The 17,020-nt window shown below is 37.4% G+C and overlaps 1 protein-coding gene and 1 long non-coding RNA gene across 4 annotated transcripts in view; one reads left to right on the top strand and one right to left on the bottom strand.

Annotated features, from left to right (window-relative positions):
* LOC125613269 overlaps nucleotides 1-17,012 on the top strand; it is a 39,399-nt gene extending 22,387 nt beyond the window's left edge. The window contains exons 6-7 of the long non-coding RNA XR_007343779.1: nucleotides 13,536-13,650; nucleotides 16,649-17,012. This is a non-coding gene — a long non-coding RNA (uncharacterized LOC125613269). The remainder of the gene's footprint in view (nucleotides 1-13,535; nucleotides 13,651-16,648) is intronic.
* Zmat4 (zinc finger matrin-type 4) overlaps nucleotides 1-17,020 on the bottom strand; it is a 137,977-nt gene that overhangs the window by 22,492 nt on the left and 98,465 nt on the right. The window lies entirely within an intron of this gene.

The following is a 17,020-nucleotide window of genomic DNA, read 5'->3' on the forward strand; positions in this document are numbered from 1 at the left end:
GGGAGAACCTGAGAAAAATAGGTGAAAATGGCCCTACAGCAGAAAGATGAGTCTTCCTGTGTTAATCATGCCGCCGACACAGGCAGCCACAAACTCTGCTGATGACCAAGGGGGCCACAGGTGACCACTCTTTGATTTTGACTATAGAGAAGTGTGTTGGTATTAAAAAAAATCACATCAAATTATTTCACATGCTTCCCTTCAAGGGGTGGAGACTAGTATCCTCCTATCCCCTTTATTGTGTGGCAGAACATAGCTTGATTCAGACAAGTAGATGAAAATAGAATCAATGGTGTTTGTCAGTAAAGTAACTGTGCATGTCTCCTTGCTCTTTCTCCTGCATTTCTTACTTTGGAAGAGACTGGCTGCCTTCTCATGAGGAAAGACCACCAATGGCCCTTGGTAAGGAACAGAAGCCTCCTGCCAATAGCCATGTGAGTGTGATGTTTTGGATGCAGATCCTTCAGCCCCAGTCCAGCTTGTAAGCTGACTACATCCCCAGACCACAACTAGACATCATTTGTGATTCCCAGAAACTGTGAGATAGTAAAGATTTGTTGCTTTAAGCTATTTTAGTTTTGGTGTAATTTTTTCCACAGCTCTAGATGGCTAATAAAGAGGACATTTGAAAATTCTGGTGTTTTAGAAGTAAAAAGGAGGCATGTTGTGTCTTAAGGTAGCTGATGAGTTTCTGTGCCATCAGTTTTGGGAACTGAAAAGGCTTAAGAAAGTATTTAAAGTCATGGTGACTCTCCGCACAGGATAAGAATATATATTTTACAACCAAAATAATGGCATTTTGCATGTGTATGGCATTCATGCCTGATGTCATTTTATCTTTAACAATAATTTCACTGCAGAAGGAAAATTATTACTCTGCATTTCATAGATGATATTAAGTGAATTGCCTGAGGTTTCATAGATAATGAGGGACATAGACAGTATGAGAATTCATGGCCCCTGAATTTCAATCTAACATAATTCCCTCTACATTATAGTCTCCACATGAATCTCTTCCCAAGCCAAAGAGTGTTAGCTAATGAAGGAAAGGATAGAAATAAACACTAATTATTCATTATGTGCCAAGAAGTACACTAAGTACTTTATAAACCTCATTTCATTCAGTTATCACATCCAATGACAGAGTCCTTGTTAATAACAGTTTTAGATGAGGACTCTTAAGGGTAAAAAAAAAAAAATTAAGAAGAGCATTTCCAATGGCTACTTGTGTCCCTTAAGGATACCAGCACTATCGATTCTATGAAAATAAAATATAGGTATATATGGAGAGAGACCATTAAAGTTCAGTCTTAGTATTTTGTCCCTTTTTGGTTTTTATAGACACAATGGGATGTGATATAAGATAAGGTTATCCCTAAGGACTTTTTTTTTCACTTAAAGGAATTTGTATTTGTGTAAGAGGCAGGGAACTACAACTTCAGTCAAACCATCATCTTCAAAATTACTGCCAACTTTTGCTTCTAGTTTTGGTAATGATGAACCCAACATTGTCCTTTAAAACAAACCCATCACTGTTTCTCTTTAGAGAAACAAACAAAATTTAACTCAATAAAGTAATCTAGGTGCTGAAAATATAATAGTGAAAAGAATATACCTGAAAGTGTTAAATAATAATAAGTATATTGAAATCAAACAAAATCTTTGGGGGAATGTCCTTCTGCCTCAGGCCACTTGCTTATTTACCTCACTTAGGTCACCAATAGCATTTTCTCATCTTGTTGATCACCACAGTCTCAGATATTCTTCACATCATCATGATTTACAACAACAACAACAAAAAAGTATCAGCTCACATTTGTTAAGAGATTTCCAAGGATAAACAATGACCTCAGATTTATGGGAATAATCTTATTTAGTCCTCATCACCCCACGAGGTAGGTACTGAGATCCCTACTTAGCAGACAAAGAAGCTGACACTCTAAGAGGTTAAGTTGCTTTTCCAATGTCACACAACTAAGGAGCTGTGGTGACAACTGGTGGTGGTGATGTCAGAGCCCACATTCTTCACCAAAGCTCTGCTGTCTCTTGTCTCTTCCCTCCACTTTTGGCAGATCTCTCCTTCTTCACTGGTAAGGCTGATCCTCTGCAGCTCATGGTCTCCATCCTCCCTTCCCTCCTCCCCATTCCCCATCCTCCCTTACCTCCTCCCCATTCCCCATCCCAGTGTGTGTTCCTCCTCCTTTTGGCAGGCAGGTGGTCTCCCAGTCTATTTATCCTTCAATGTACCTTGACAATCTGTCTCGAATCAGACCACTCCACAAACTGCCTTATAAATAGCCCACTGTAGTCCGTGAAGATGATATTTCAGACTTTATCTTACCAGATTTCTCTCCAGTATATGATTCCCTCTCTCTTAAAATCTGCCCAATCTTCTGAAGTACTAGCCACATGACTTTTCCACTTGAATAAAAAATTCCTTTTTGATCTTCTTCATGTCATATTTGAATTCTGTTATTTTTTAGGGTTTCAGTCTTGCTTGCCTCTCTTCTTATTCTACATCCTCTTTTGATTCATTAGTACTCCCGTTGGGTTTAACTGCCACTATACCAGGATTCTCAAATCTGTATTTCTACATTAATCAACTTCATGCCCCCTCCAATTCTTTTTTTTTTTTTTAATCAGGGACTGAACTAAGAGGCTCTTAATCACTGAGCCACATCCCTAGCCCTTTATATATTTTATTTTGAGACAGGGTCTCATTAAGCTGCTTGGGTCCTTACTAGTTTGCTGAGGCTGGCTTTGAACTCACAATCCTACTGCCTCAGCCTCCTGAGCTACTGAGATTACAGGCATGTACCACCAAACCTAGCCCCCCTCCAATTCTTACAGTAAATATTGCCCCACCTTTCCTAATAATCCACAGCATTCTCAAACTTAACATGAATAAAATTGGACCCATGACTTTACTCTTTCTTTGGAATTAGTTTTTCCTCCTTCGTTCAAGCTATACCTCCACCATCATCCATCTGGTTCTCAAGTCTGAAATCTGGAGCTACACAACTTGTTTTCATTCCTTTCTCCAGTTCACAGGGTTGTTAATGTCTTAGATGACTCTTGTCCCTTACTCTACCGAGTCCCACAACCTGCCTCGTGGTTCACAGGTACATCATCTCCTGACTGAACTACCTTATTAATCTCTTACTCACTTCTGTTTCTTGACCTTTTCTTCTTAAAACCAACTTTCAGTCTACTGCACTACAGTGACCTCGATGTGATTCCACCCCTGTACAATAACTACTTTTTCAAATGACATTTAGTATTTCCTACTCTAGTTCCTTCCTCCTGCTGACATCTCAGGCCGATTTCTCTCCTCCTTCTGCATTCCAGCCTCTTTTCTAGCAGTATTTTAAAGACTTGGAGTCCCTGAAGACATCATGCAGTGTCACTTCTAAAAATATAAATCAGCCTTAACTAATAGTCTTGGGCCAGCCTTTTCACTTTCCTACACATCTACTCATTCTTCTGCAACTTGAGTACCACTCTTCAAGCAAGGTTTCTCACAGACCAGGCTGGATGCTCCTTTTTTGTGTTCCCATTAGCACTTTCTTTTCTGTCTTGTTCTGCATTACCTGTCTCCAAATGTCTCCAATACTAGAAGGCAGTGCCTGCCTTCTGTGTGCTTGCTGTTCCCATCTATGCACCTGAGACACAACAGTGAACAAGACCCACAAAAGCCATGCCCTAATTGTATTTGTAAAATATAAGGATTTGATTTAGGTGGAAATATGGATTTGAGAATCCTCATATATGTAAAAGGAGAGATAGATGATAGATGATAGAAATATCATGGAGAGAGTTAAATGCTAGGTAGAGATGTAAAGTGGGATTATGTGACAGAGAATACTGGGTAACACTGAAACTGATATCTGGTTGACAAGAAGGAGCCAGACATATAATAATGGGACTGGGGAGAGGAGAGCACATTAGGAAGAGATTTTGCCTACTGCAGGAAATTCTATCTCAGGTAGGAAAAAAAAAATATGCCAGAAAACTGGAAAGAAGATAAGCCAGTATGCCCAGGACATGTTGGGATGGGTGGGATGGAGGTTGGTCTGAACCAAGATAGGAGAGTTAAGTAGATTTCAGATCACACAGACCCTGGAGCCACAAAAGAATTTAGATACTCTTTTGGCTGGGGTTGTGGGGCTCAGTGGTAGAGCACTTTCCTAGCATGTGTGAGGCACTGGGTTCGATTCTCAGCACCACATATAAATAAATAAAATAAAGGTCCATGACAACTAAAAAAAAATTAAAAAGAAAGAATTTAGATACTCTTCTGAGTCCAGTGGAAAGAAAATCTTCAGCAGATTTATGCAGCGTAGAAGATAATCTGGATTATATTTTTAAATGCTCTGAGTGCTGGGTGAGGAATGGAACATAAAAAGACCAGTACCCACAGGAACCAGTCAGGAATCTGTTGTAGAAAATCTGTTAAAAATAGACAAGTGGCTTAGAATAAGGGGCTGGAAGTGGAAATGTAGAACAGGGGACAGATCTGAGATTTGTAGAGGTTGAATCACAGGACCGGCTGACAGTAGAAGTGGAAATGCAAGACAGGAACCAAGGTTAAAATCTAGACTTTTACCTTAAGCAACTGGATAAATGGTGATATTATTTAGAGAAAAGGGAAGGTTGGTGGAGGGAAATCAGATATTCTCTTTTTACCATGTTTAGATTGAAATGCTTGCTGGATATCTACACTAATATGAGTTGTAGATGCAGATTGTAAGGTGCAAGCGTGCGCGCGCGCAGACACACACACACACAAAATTATATCAAATATCTTCCAAAGAGCATTAATAGAAAAGAATAAACAACCTGGAAATTGATTCTATAGCCCCTTTGACACCAAACTTATGTGATCATCTTTCCCAGGCAGAAACTTCAGAAGATTTATTGAAGCTGGAGAAAAAACTTGATGTCAGTTGTCTGTTTTGTACCTTTCTGTTCCTGAGGTCTGTCTCACTCTCCAACTAACTCCTGCCTCATGCCAACTGCAGTAGATGGCTTCCTGATATTGTTGACATGTGTGTCACCTAACCAGTTTCCCTTCACAGAGTGACTAGGCTATTTTCTTTAGAATGATCTTTCATAATCCTGTCAAACTTTAAATATACATATTGAAAGTAAATAGACAATTTTACCAAGGGAAATTGGACATTTTATCACAACTGCTTATCCAGAACAAATTATATAAATAATACTCCTTCCCATGAAAGAGGGTCCATTTTCAATGAAAGCTCTGCAGTAATTCCCCATGCCATAGCAACAGCAGAAAACCTCTCCTTTTTCACTCATCAATGCTCTTTTTGAGAAAACAGATCATTGCATTTTTCACTTCAAAGTAATCTCAGTATGCAGATAAAACCATGCATTCTCCAGGTTAGGTTTTTAATTCCTTAGTATCCTGGGCATAATTCATTCTAGGAGGATATTAATTATCTACACATGTGATGTTGTAATATTTTCATCAAGGATACACCATTCCATTTAAACAGGAGTTGGTCTTTCATTTGTAAGTTTTTGTATGTACCAAAACCCAAGAGGTTCAGAATGTCATTCATGACTGAATGAAAAACTAAATTCATTTTTGAGAAAATACAAAACACCTCCAGTCACTGTATCTTTGATTTGTTTATTTTGTATCTTTGTTTATGTATTTGTTTTAGAGACAACTCCTGGACTCAAGTGATCCTCTTGTCTCAGCCACCCAAGTAGCTGGAACCAGAAGCTCCCACCACTGTACCCACCCCTGTTCTTTTCAGTGAGGGACAAGAAGACTTAATGCTTTGGTCTTTCAAGCACCATTAGTAGCATACTGTGTTGGTATTATAGTGTATTCAAGTGGGTAGGCTGCCTGTATCGTAAGATTTCCCTTCCTGGACATTTTTGGTTTTGTGTCTTTACTCTCAGAAGGTCTATACTTACAGCATACACACAATAAGCACCAAGTCCTCCTACAGAACCGTCACTTCCCTAAGGCCGAAGGTGATGAGAACTAATGTGTTCAGTCCATCCCCAGAGATGCTAGCTCCTGTTCATGAGATCTAGCTTGCCCTCACTCTTCCCCGCTTTATACACCTCTTCCAACAGCATCTCCTATAGCCTTCAAGCTCCAGTATGGGATGCAAAGACAATAGTCTTAAGAGAGATCCTAGTTATCTCCCACAATATTGGTCAAATTGCTATTAGAAATCTATGTCTGTGCGTGTGTATGTGCATGCACCTGCATCAGAGAGAGAAAGAGAGCCAGGCACAGGTAGATGGACAGGCTTTTCTTCTCTGATTGAACTCTCGCTCATGCAATGCCTACCTAGTGCTACTCTTTCTCTCTGTCCCTTTCTCTCTGTACCTACTCTCCCTGCTTCAATTCTGATCTATCTATTTAAAGAACTCCCAAATCTCCATTTTAAGACCTGTCTTGTATCTGCACATCAGTTTTGTCTTCCAACTACCTCTAGAACATTCCTATTTGGATAAAGTACCATAACTTGGAAAGCAGAAAGTTTAAAACTTAACTTACAAAGTTCTTGCCAGTATCTATCTGTACTTTTTTTTAAATCTCCAAGCTGGAGACAAGCAGGCCCTTTGAGTATCCTCTCAGTTACTCTATCAGCAATGACTATTGATGATTCCTCAGAATTGGAGAGATTAGAAGGGACCAAGGAGAAATTGTAGAGGGCAGCACTTTTCACAGTATATGTCCACATCCAAAAAAAGAACTTGGTTTTTATGGAATTCCATGTGCTATTTGTTTTCAGAGTGTATGACTATTTGAGTCCTCCTGCGCAGCCCCTTCCTCTTTGCATCACATCTAGCTACCTGTCACCCACCCTTTTCACTGTTATCATCTCTGGGGTTTCTGGTCACCCTTCCTCACACAGAGAAAATACCGGTAAGGGATTCCCTCCCTCCTTTCCCACCCCAGCTGTGATGATCATCATGGTCTCAAAATGTCAGCTAAACTTCCCTGGCAAAAATGAACAACCATGTCCTAATTCACCAACCATCTATTTGGTTTGGTTTGGTTTGTTTGTTTTTCAGTCTTTTCTCTGCTTAACCCTTCCTGGCAAGAACCACTTATTTTTTCACCCTCCTTCTTGAAATGTTTTTCTTCCTTGACTTCTGGAACACTAATCTATCCTGTTTTCCTACTTAGAAGAAAAATATGACATGCATCATTAAGAAGAAAGGCACCGACTACCCCATCCCATGCATGTGTGTAGGTACATGTGAATCTGAATATAACTTTTTATTTCTTGTGTTCTCATCCTACACATTCTTGCTAAATGATCTCTTCATTCACTCCCCTATCATCCACCTGAGTATCTCCTTGGATTGATGATTCCCAAATCTTTATCACTGGCTCCCATCTATGTTCTAAACTCCAGACCCTATAAACCTAAATTCCCCTTGGCATCTCCTTCTAGATGCTCCCAGGCTTTTTAAACTCACTCTCCCCACAAACAAATTCATACTTTTTCCCCAAGTCAGGTTAATCTCAACCTAGCATCTTTCTCTCACTATACATACCTGCATTAATTTCTCCCCTATTTCAATTCCTTGACTATTATATAAAATCACTCTCATGTATTAGGCTTTAAATGTCCTATAATTATTTTATCTGTTAACTTAGTCCTTCAATTAGACTATAGGCTTCTGGAAAGCCTGAGTCACACTCTTAGCTGGTGCTATATTCTTGTAATATCTAACACTTACATAGACACAGAATTGAATTGAATTGTTCTCAAAGTATTAAGTCTCTAGCAAAGGAGGAACATGCCAAGAAATCACAACTACATCTAAAGTCTAAATCTAAAGGTAACAGAGGCAATTCATCTTCTTTGAGCACTACTAGTAGGAGAAACGATTTTAAAGTGAAAAATACATAAGAAAAAGAAAAGCTCTAAATTGGACTTTAGAATTTGAGTTAGAGCTGTCTTGTGAAATTATTCCACATGCATGATTCTGCATGACCTGAGAATGTATTTCTCCCACCTCCAACTCTCTTTTCACACCAATATATTTAAGGATAGAGAATAAAGACATGATTTATTAGACTACATTGGTTCTGAACTTAAAAATAGTTATCCCTTGACTCTAAAAACTATTCTAGCAACTAGGGATATGGAAGATAGTGAGGGAAGCAGCAGAAGGGCTTCTTAGCCCCTTCCAAGTTCTACCTTTACTCCCCATGGTCAGCTCCCCTACAGAAGTACCTGGTGGCCAAGAGAAAAGGGGTCCTCTCTTCTTTCTCATCCCAGGCTCCCTCTGACTCCCACAGGCCACACATGTGCTATTTAAAATGACATACATCTCTGACTAAAAATGATAATAATGAAACTACTTATTCCCTGTCTCTCCTCCAAAAGGTTCAAATGGATAGCTAATGTGTCAGCACAGCTACAGTATTCCAGAATACTTAAAATATTTTGCATTAGGAGCTAAAGAAGCTGAAGAAATCAGGATGAACAAAACTATATAGAAATATGTTCTGGAAGATCTATTAACACTTTAAGTTTTTAATTTCTCACATTTTTATAAATGCAGAGTCCACTGAAGCAAGTGCTTTATCTTTAGGCATGCTTTGCCCTCAACCTAAACAGGCCCAGTCTGTCCTTGCCAGTCTCCGTCTCCTCTAACCTACTCAGTGACACCATTTATATTTCTATATCAGGCCCTATCATCTTAACTTCTCAAAGATAAGATTCTGATATTTGTCATTTACACATCTCACTGTCCAGTGATCCTTGCCTGGGACTTCTCTGGGAAAGGAGACAAAGTGATGTTTTTTTCTCTGTGGAGGGAAATAAAAAAAAAAAAAACCTGACAATTACCTAGCAGGTGTGTACAGGAAAAGAGTATCACTTTGAAAGAAGAAAGCAATTTCCCAAAATTATCCTAAAGTAGGCTCAGTGTGACAACCTGTTACATCCTTTCATGGGAATGGGGAAATTATTCACAATTAGCAGAGAACATATTGGAATGATATTCATGATATTCATTGACTTTAGTCATTCAAATTGTATGTTGGTCTTCACCATAATTAAATAGCTGAGACAAGATAGATATTAATTATTGAACATCCATCGTGAGCACAGGATGAGATATTTTAATCAAAAGATACAGGAATAATTTTACTTCAAGGTTAAAAGACAAACCACCTGCACACAGTAAAAAAAAAAATCTAGTGTAGAACAAGAAAGCAGTTCTTGCTAAGAAAATCCAACATTCCATCTTACTTTTATCCATACACCATCTTATTGAAGGTAATCATTTACTATCAATTCCTTAAATGACACCAGACAAAGTGTTATAAGCATGAAGGGAGAAAGAATAATTAAAGTGATTTTCAACAGAAGTTGGACAGATAAATGTCTCTAATCATCATACTTTGATCACAAATGCCATTTATTCTTAATGTAATCTTCATTGCTGGTTTCTTCCTTCACTTAATAGCAATGAGATAGCCTATCAGGTGTTACAGGATTTAATCCTCATACATAAGTAATGAGATATTTTCAAAGAAGACCCAGAAAATATAAATTTATGAGTGAAGAAAGTAATTTCCTATGGGTAAGAACTTTGAAGTCAAAGCTTCTCTGACCTGTCTTACAACAAAGCAGCTATTGCTGCACTAATGTCAATATCCTGTTCATTTATGACATCCCTTCCCCATCCTGAGCCTGCTTTCTTTTCCTGCTTCCTAACTCAGATTCTTTGAGCATTAGGTGCTTGGTCTAGGATCTGCATCTCTATTTGCATCATGTATGGAGGTACAGCAACTCCACGTTGGTGCTCAGTCACCCAGTTCCACTTCCCCAGCCACTGCTCAAACAGCTCAGCAACAGATTTTCATCCCTGTGAGGAGCCATCATCACCCTTTTCTGCATTTTGAAGGGCCCAAGAATCAGGGGATCTCTTTCTGATATCATAATATTTTTTTGTGTTTAAACATTAAGAAAAATTACTTGTGCACTTTAGGGACAGGGAATGCAACTTAATGATTTCATTTTCTACTAAGTAGCTTACAACTTACCACGTGCTGGGTCACTTCAAAAATATTTGCTAAGTTATTGACCCAATCAGTGAATGGTCTGGTGGTCTTTTGCTACGACAGGATTTCCTATCGAAAATCTCCAGGTCATAAGTGGACCAAATTCTATTTATAGAAATGAACTCTCTAAATTCACTACAGAGTTATCATAAATGTGCCAGAAGGTTGATTTGTGGGTTACTTACTACTGAGTTAAATTTGAAATGAAATTTGCTTTCCCAATGCACACATATAATGAAAAGCACTGACAAATCTTTTACTTGGGTTGATGTTTTCCTGGCGTGCTGGAATGAGAGAGTCTGACCTCCTTCTTAGAAGGGAAACAACTGATGGTGGTCATTACATTGACATTCTCAAATTATACTTTGTCCTCATTTCTTATTCCCATGGGAATCACATTTTTACCATGACATGAAATACCAAAATTATGACATCTGGTTCCAAGATTAAGAAATAGAAATCTATGTGATTGGCTTCCAGAACTTCTGGTATGGAGGTTACCAAAAAATCTGAAACTCCCCCAGCTCAGTTGCCTTGAATAGAATTATGCTGACCAAAAAACTGGATTTTAAATGGGAAACGTTAAAACACCCAGCTACACCTACCTACACAGAGACTTGAAGTGTCCACTCTGATATAGATGCTCAAGGACAACTAGATTCTAATTTAGTAAGCTATCTGCCCATGAAAATCTGAACTGTCTAGTACATTTACATTATTTAGTGCTGGAGAGCTGTCAGAAAACCATATCCATTATTTGGACTTTATTAATTATCAAGGAAATAAAATCAGAGGGCTGAAACTCATCTATATAAGGTATTTATAAGATTTTTTTGTTAGAACAGAAATAAGTTCAGTGGTGATGGTTTTAGAAATCAAAAAGTAAAGCGCACATGTTATCCTGTTGGGTGTCTTTAGAAGGAAGGGCGCTTATATAAGGAAGAGAAAAGACAGAAATATCTCTGGAGAGTACAATAGCACCAGAGGCTGTGGATGGAACTTTGAACTAATTGTGTCCTAGGGCTTGAAATATCACCAACATTTCTGAAAGTGAACTTTATAGATTTTGATTTGTATTTGACTACTCAGTATGAAATGGACTAAAATTTTTCTGTACTTCGAAAAGCTATAGAAAAAAAATTCACATTTCCTATTTGCTGTTAAGGACTAATGAGGATGATATACGTATACATATATACGTGTCTACACATATACATATATATGTATTTATATTTATATATGTATAATTATGTTTATATAAATTTATACATATGGTCTAGATAATATTAAATCAAAGAAGAAATAAAATCGTCAAAATGTTGATATTGGGTTATAACAAATAATAGTGGTTAACACTTAAAGAGGTGTATCTCTCATATAGAGAGATCTTTTTTGTTGTTGTTGTTGTTGTTTTTAAATAAAACCTCTTCGATTCTGGGAAATCTAGCATTTATCAGATGCTCTCACCCAGCTAGATTTAATCAGTTAATGTTGAAAGTAGCCAGAATTTCTAATATGAGCAGTAACATAAAAATTCCTGAGTAGAAAGATGATTTATTTTTAATGATGAAATAAAAAATGCAAACGGGGGGAAAATGAGCCTCACGTAATCAGAATGGTAAAGAAACTCAACCTAGAAGTCTCAAAGGCTACCTGGAAAAGTTTTAAGACACTCAATCAGAAATGTAGTTCCATTTCTTTCCTTTCTTTTCATGGTCTCTGGAGAACAATGTACTAATTGCAAATGACTGAAAAATGAAACCGATAATCAAAGAGCTGATAAAGTAGGAAACTTAGTGAGGATTCAGGATATAAAAGCCACACATGGAGAATGTTCAGAAAATGACTCTTCTGATAGTGCAGGATTGAACTTCAAATGTAAAACTGGTGTACAAAGTGAAGAGTAAGATCACAAGAAACGCAGAGTGAGAATTGGAATTCTGTCACAGATTATCCTTTATGTCCTACTGTCCTACTCTTTATGTAATTTTGGCCAGTCAAAATTCTACCCTGGAAGCAGGCCAGAATTTGTTTGTGAGAATCCAGAAGCCTTGCATGTGGCCAAGAAAATAGAGTAGGTGAATACTTAAGAATTTTTAAAAATACTTGAAAGCAATACTTATGTAGAAGAATACTTAATGGGAAATTCTTCACAAAATCACAATTTTGAGATAGAAGTAATGGAGTTCCTCAACACTCATCTTCCCATTCCTCAAGCCCATTTCAAATATTTAATTATGCAGCATAATAATTAACACTTCTTCATGCCAAATATTGCCAAAGCAGTCATTTTATGATTGTTGTTTGATTTGTTCTTAAAGCTTAATCCTTACTATGGTCAGTTGTTAATGTTTTTGTTTTGTTTTGGTTTTGGTTTGGTTCTAGGGATTGAACCCAGGGGTGCTTAACCACTAAGTCACATCCCCAGTCCATTTTTCATTTTTAATTTTTGAGACAGAGTCTCACTAAGTTGCCTAGGGGCTTGCTACGTTGCTGAGGCTGGTTTTAAACTTGCAATCCTCCTGTCTCAGCCTCCCAAACTGCAAGGATTATAGGCGTGTGCCACTAGCCCCAGGAGTACATATTTTTATGATGTTACAGTTCATAGATATGGAAATAAGCCTCAAGAAACATTTAGTTAACATGCTCCAGGTCACACTATTAGAAGATAGTAGAACCAGGATGGAACCAGCAGGTCTCATCCAAAGACATTTCCCTGCACTCACTCCAGGGCCACCTTTTTCTGATGGTCCCCAAATAATCTGAATGCGACAGTATTTTGTGCCTTTTCTACTTAGCCTATATCATGGTGCCTTTGTTTGTAATCACTTAATTACTTGTTCCAACCCCTTACTTGTTTAGATCATAAACTTGTTTAGAGCCAAAATTATCTTTGTTTCTTGCCCCCACGTCCTGTTTTACTGTCCATAAAGAGTTGGTACTCAATAGATTTTGGTTAGGAAATAGAATAAATGGGTTGAAAGGCTAATTTGTCCAATCATTTATGCCCCACCCTCTTCATGCCATTAAAATACCAACCAAAATGGGTCCCCTTAATCCTTTCTTCCTCCCCCAAAAGAGGTCACTGAGATCTGAATTTAGGAACACAACTACAGATTTGCTTCCAATCCCATCTTGTCTCCTCTCTACTTACACAATGAAATCCAACTAAAGTGTTGACCTTCATTTATTTAAATTTACTGATATTCCACGTTTCACGATAACTTCTAAAAGTTGAAACAAATGCTGACCATACTCAATTCTATTAAGCCTTTTGTAAAAGTCAATACTAGCTAAAGTTTATAAGTAGACATATTCTACTTTTTATTACTATTTATTTTTATCTTATTTACAGAAATCTTTGAACTACAATGTGATAATTTGATACCTATATACAGTAGATGATGGTCAAATGACTGTAACTAACATTTCCATTTCTTAAATATTTTTTTAAAAGTGTTTTGATTGACACATAATAATTGCACATATTTTGATGAAATGTATCAGAAGGGGTTATGAAAACTTATAGAAGACTCAGAATGCACAAAAGTCCACCAGCCCAGGATGCTCAGGTGAGGGGCCAAAGTAGCCTTTCAAGTTCTTTTGATTTCAAAATCTTACCTGCCCCTGTCCATCTAAGAAGCCATCAGAGGTGTTACTGTGAATCCTCACTAAATAATAACATGGAATAAAGTTAAAATGAGTTTCTTCATCTATTTCCTCCCTGTACAATGAACTTCACCCCCTTAGTCATAATTAGATGAAATGTTTCATTGTCTTATATTTTATTTTATGTGAAGATAAAATAGTCCTCCAGAAATCCTTCCCTCATTCTGGAACTAACTGGACCCAAAGGGAGCATTGGTCAACTTCTGGGCCACCCAGTGAGAGAGAAATGAACACTAGAGAAGAAAGATTTTTCAGCCCAACTTTAGCAAGCTGAAAAATATTAAAAAGTTAAAGAAACTAAGCCTTTAAGCAATAAAATTGGAGAATGTTACAACTCACAGGCATCAAATAGCATAACTGAAATATATGCATTTTCCTGTATTTAAGTTGCATCTCAATAGGTTTATTTAAAATTAATTAAAAGTTACTCAAAGCTACACAGGGTATGAGTGGCAGGGAGGACACTAGGACTCCAGCTTCTGCCTGCCAGGCCAGTCCTGTTTGGCTCCACCACTCCCCTGCTTCTTTTCTTTCTTGATGCAAATGCATTTCTCCAAACCAAGTCAGGTAACGGCTTTGCACCCTTGGTAATTGATTCTGGATAACTGACTATAGGATGTATCATCACAAAGAATAAGAGATATTCCATGGCATTCAGATTTAATCTGATACATTAAATCATCAGCTCAGAAGCATGGAGTAGGCATGACTCAGGCTCATTTCCAGGAAGACAAAATAATGATTTTTGTAATGTCAGGAGGAAGGGAGGAGGAAATGAGTGAGCTGAAGAATACTATATGTCATCGATAATTCTAGAAGTAATATGAAAAAGTAAAAGTACTCTGCTAGTTTTCTTTCAAGCCAGCAAAAGCCTAATCTAGGCAGATACTGTAATTATAATGTATCCCTAGGTGTGGCATATATAGTAAAAGCATGCAACTGAGATTTAGGAAAAATAGAGCTGCTAAAATTGTGCGTGTGTCAGTGCCATATGTAGGGAGATATACAGTTTTTTTCCTAGCTGTCTGGAATTCTCTCTGCAGCCTACTGTCAATTCCAGTGGGACTATGTTTTAGGTGAGGCCATCCTCATAAAGGGAAGGCCTGTGATAATAGTGAAGTGCCATATTGTGTCTATTGAAGACAGGGCTAGGTAAAAAACACTCTTTGATCCACAGGCCTTGCTCCAGGCTCCTCTCTGTTAACAGTAGCAAACACCTAACTTAACACCCCCTAGATGGGCCTTGACTAGGAAGACTTACTGACATTCCACAAGCCACAGGTGCTGGGAGAAAAGCTGTTTTGTACAGTCAGAATCACAAAGTGGGACAAGCAAAGAATGAGCCTTGAGTTCTGGATATTATTTTCATTTTGAGCTTTTCAAGCAGTTTACAATTTACTCTCTCTCTCTGGGAAATGATAGCTCTATTTTTAATATTTCCTTAGGGCCTGTATCTCTAAAAACTTTACTAATTAAATATATTTATTTTATTTTTCAGAAAAAAATTATAAATTGCACAATGGCAAAGCCCTAAGCCCTTTGGCGATCGAAATGTTTGAAAATTTCATAAATAATATCTCTATTTTTAGCATTTCGAGAAGTACATATATGATTCACTGTGTTTTCTTGTTTACAAGGAGAACTTCTTGCATTTTTAAGCTTATTTTCTTAAATTAAGTATAGAAAATTCTTTATGGTTGTCATATTTTACAAAACTGTTTTATTTGTTATTGTATACACCTCAGATAACTCACTGCTACCCTCAGTGTGATACTGAATTCCAAAGTATTTAAAGCAAATATACCCCATGTCTGAAGATTAGTCTGAACATCCATTCAAGCACTTCACAAATAAATGAAATTAATTTAAGGGGGAAATGAATAAAACCAGGCCTTCACTATAAGAATTCACACCAGTTGGGGAAACTACAGAAAAAGCAAGAGATATCATTTCAGAATTCTTAAGACTCAAAGGAAGAAGTGAATCTAGAGATTACTACTAATTTGTGGTTGGTTTGATTTATTCTCTGAGACACTCCTGCCTCATTTTCAACTGAAGTATCAAAGAAAGTGATGACAACTTTTATATCCTATGCTTCTAGGTAATATAATGTCCTGAGGCCTAGAGTGTTCCCTCAGCTCAAATTTAAGTACATTAGGGGAAATTGTTCATTAATCTATGGTATACACTCATGTGCTTTTAAATTTCATTTTAATCATTTGTACTAATTGACAGACTAGATCCCTGGAAGCCCTAAAAAATCTACTAATAGGCAATTGCTTTATATGTCAGTGGGAGCATTTGCATTTCTAAATCTTTAATCTCATTATATAGTTAATATTTCTCTTACAATTTAACAATGGAGAAAAATCTGACTGCCATTGTTTTGTTTATGATATTTGCAAAAACGAAAAAGACTATGTCTGTGTTACTACTTCTAGAAAATAACAACATGGTAGTATTATAATAGTAATATTAATGATGGGCAGATAATGTGACTTCTGTTCTTGGCTCTGCCAACCAATTATTTTTAGAACTTTAGGTAAATCATTGACATCTCCAAGACTCAATTTTCAAACCTATAAAATTGATATTAAAACATTGAGTCAACTATAGGGATACTATAACACATTTTAATTGGCTGCTATACTCCAGACACCCAAGTTCTATCCCAGTTGTGAACAGTTACATCATCACCATCATCACTGCCATCACACAGACACACACACACAAAAAAAAATTGAGTAAAATGTGAAAATGTAAAATGTCTAGTACAATGTGACAGAAGGGTCATTTGTAGAACAAGACAAGTAGATGCCACTACATTGGCTACCTAGGGCTGCCATTATAAAGCATCATAAACTGAGTGGCTTAAAATAACAAAAATGTGTTATCTTACAGAGAGGACAAATCAAGATCTGAAATCAAGGTATCAGCAGAGACACAGTCCCTCTAAATGCCCAGGGAAGAATTCATCTTTACTTTTCCAGATCCTGCTGCCTCCGGGTGTTCTTGGCTGCTGGAAACATAACCCCAATGTCTAATCCCATCTGTATACTTTCTCTGTGTAACCAAAGCTCACTTTTCTTTCCTTTATAAAGATACCAGGCTTTGGCTTTAGGACTCACCAGGATGACTTCCTCTCTAGAGTCTTAAATGACACCTACAAAGACCTTATTTACACACAAAATCCTTGGAGGTTGTGGATGAACATGAATTTTGGAGAGACATCATTTAATCCACCAAGTGCCAGCTTCCATATAGCATGATAAA

This window comes from Marmota marmota, unplaced genomic scaffold (assembly GCF_001458135.2).
Source record: "Marmota marmota marmota unplaced genomic scaffold, marMar, whole genome shotgun sequence".
Taxonomy (NCBI): domain Eukaryota; kingdom Metazoa; phylum Chordata; class Mammalia; order Rodentia; family Sciuridae; genus Marmota; species Marmota marmota.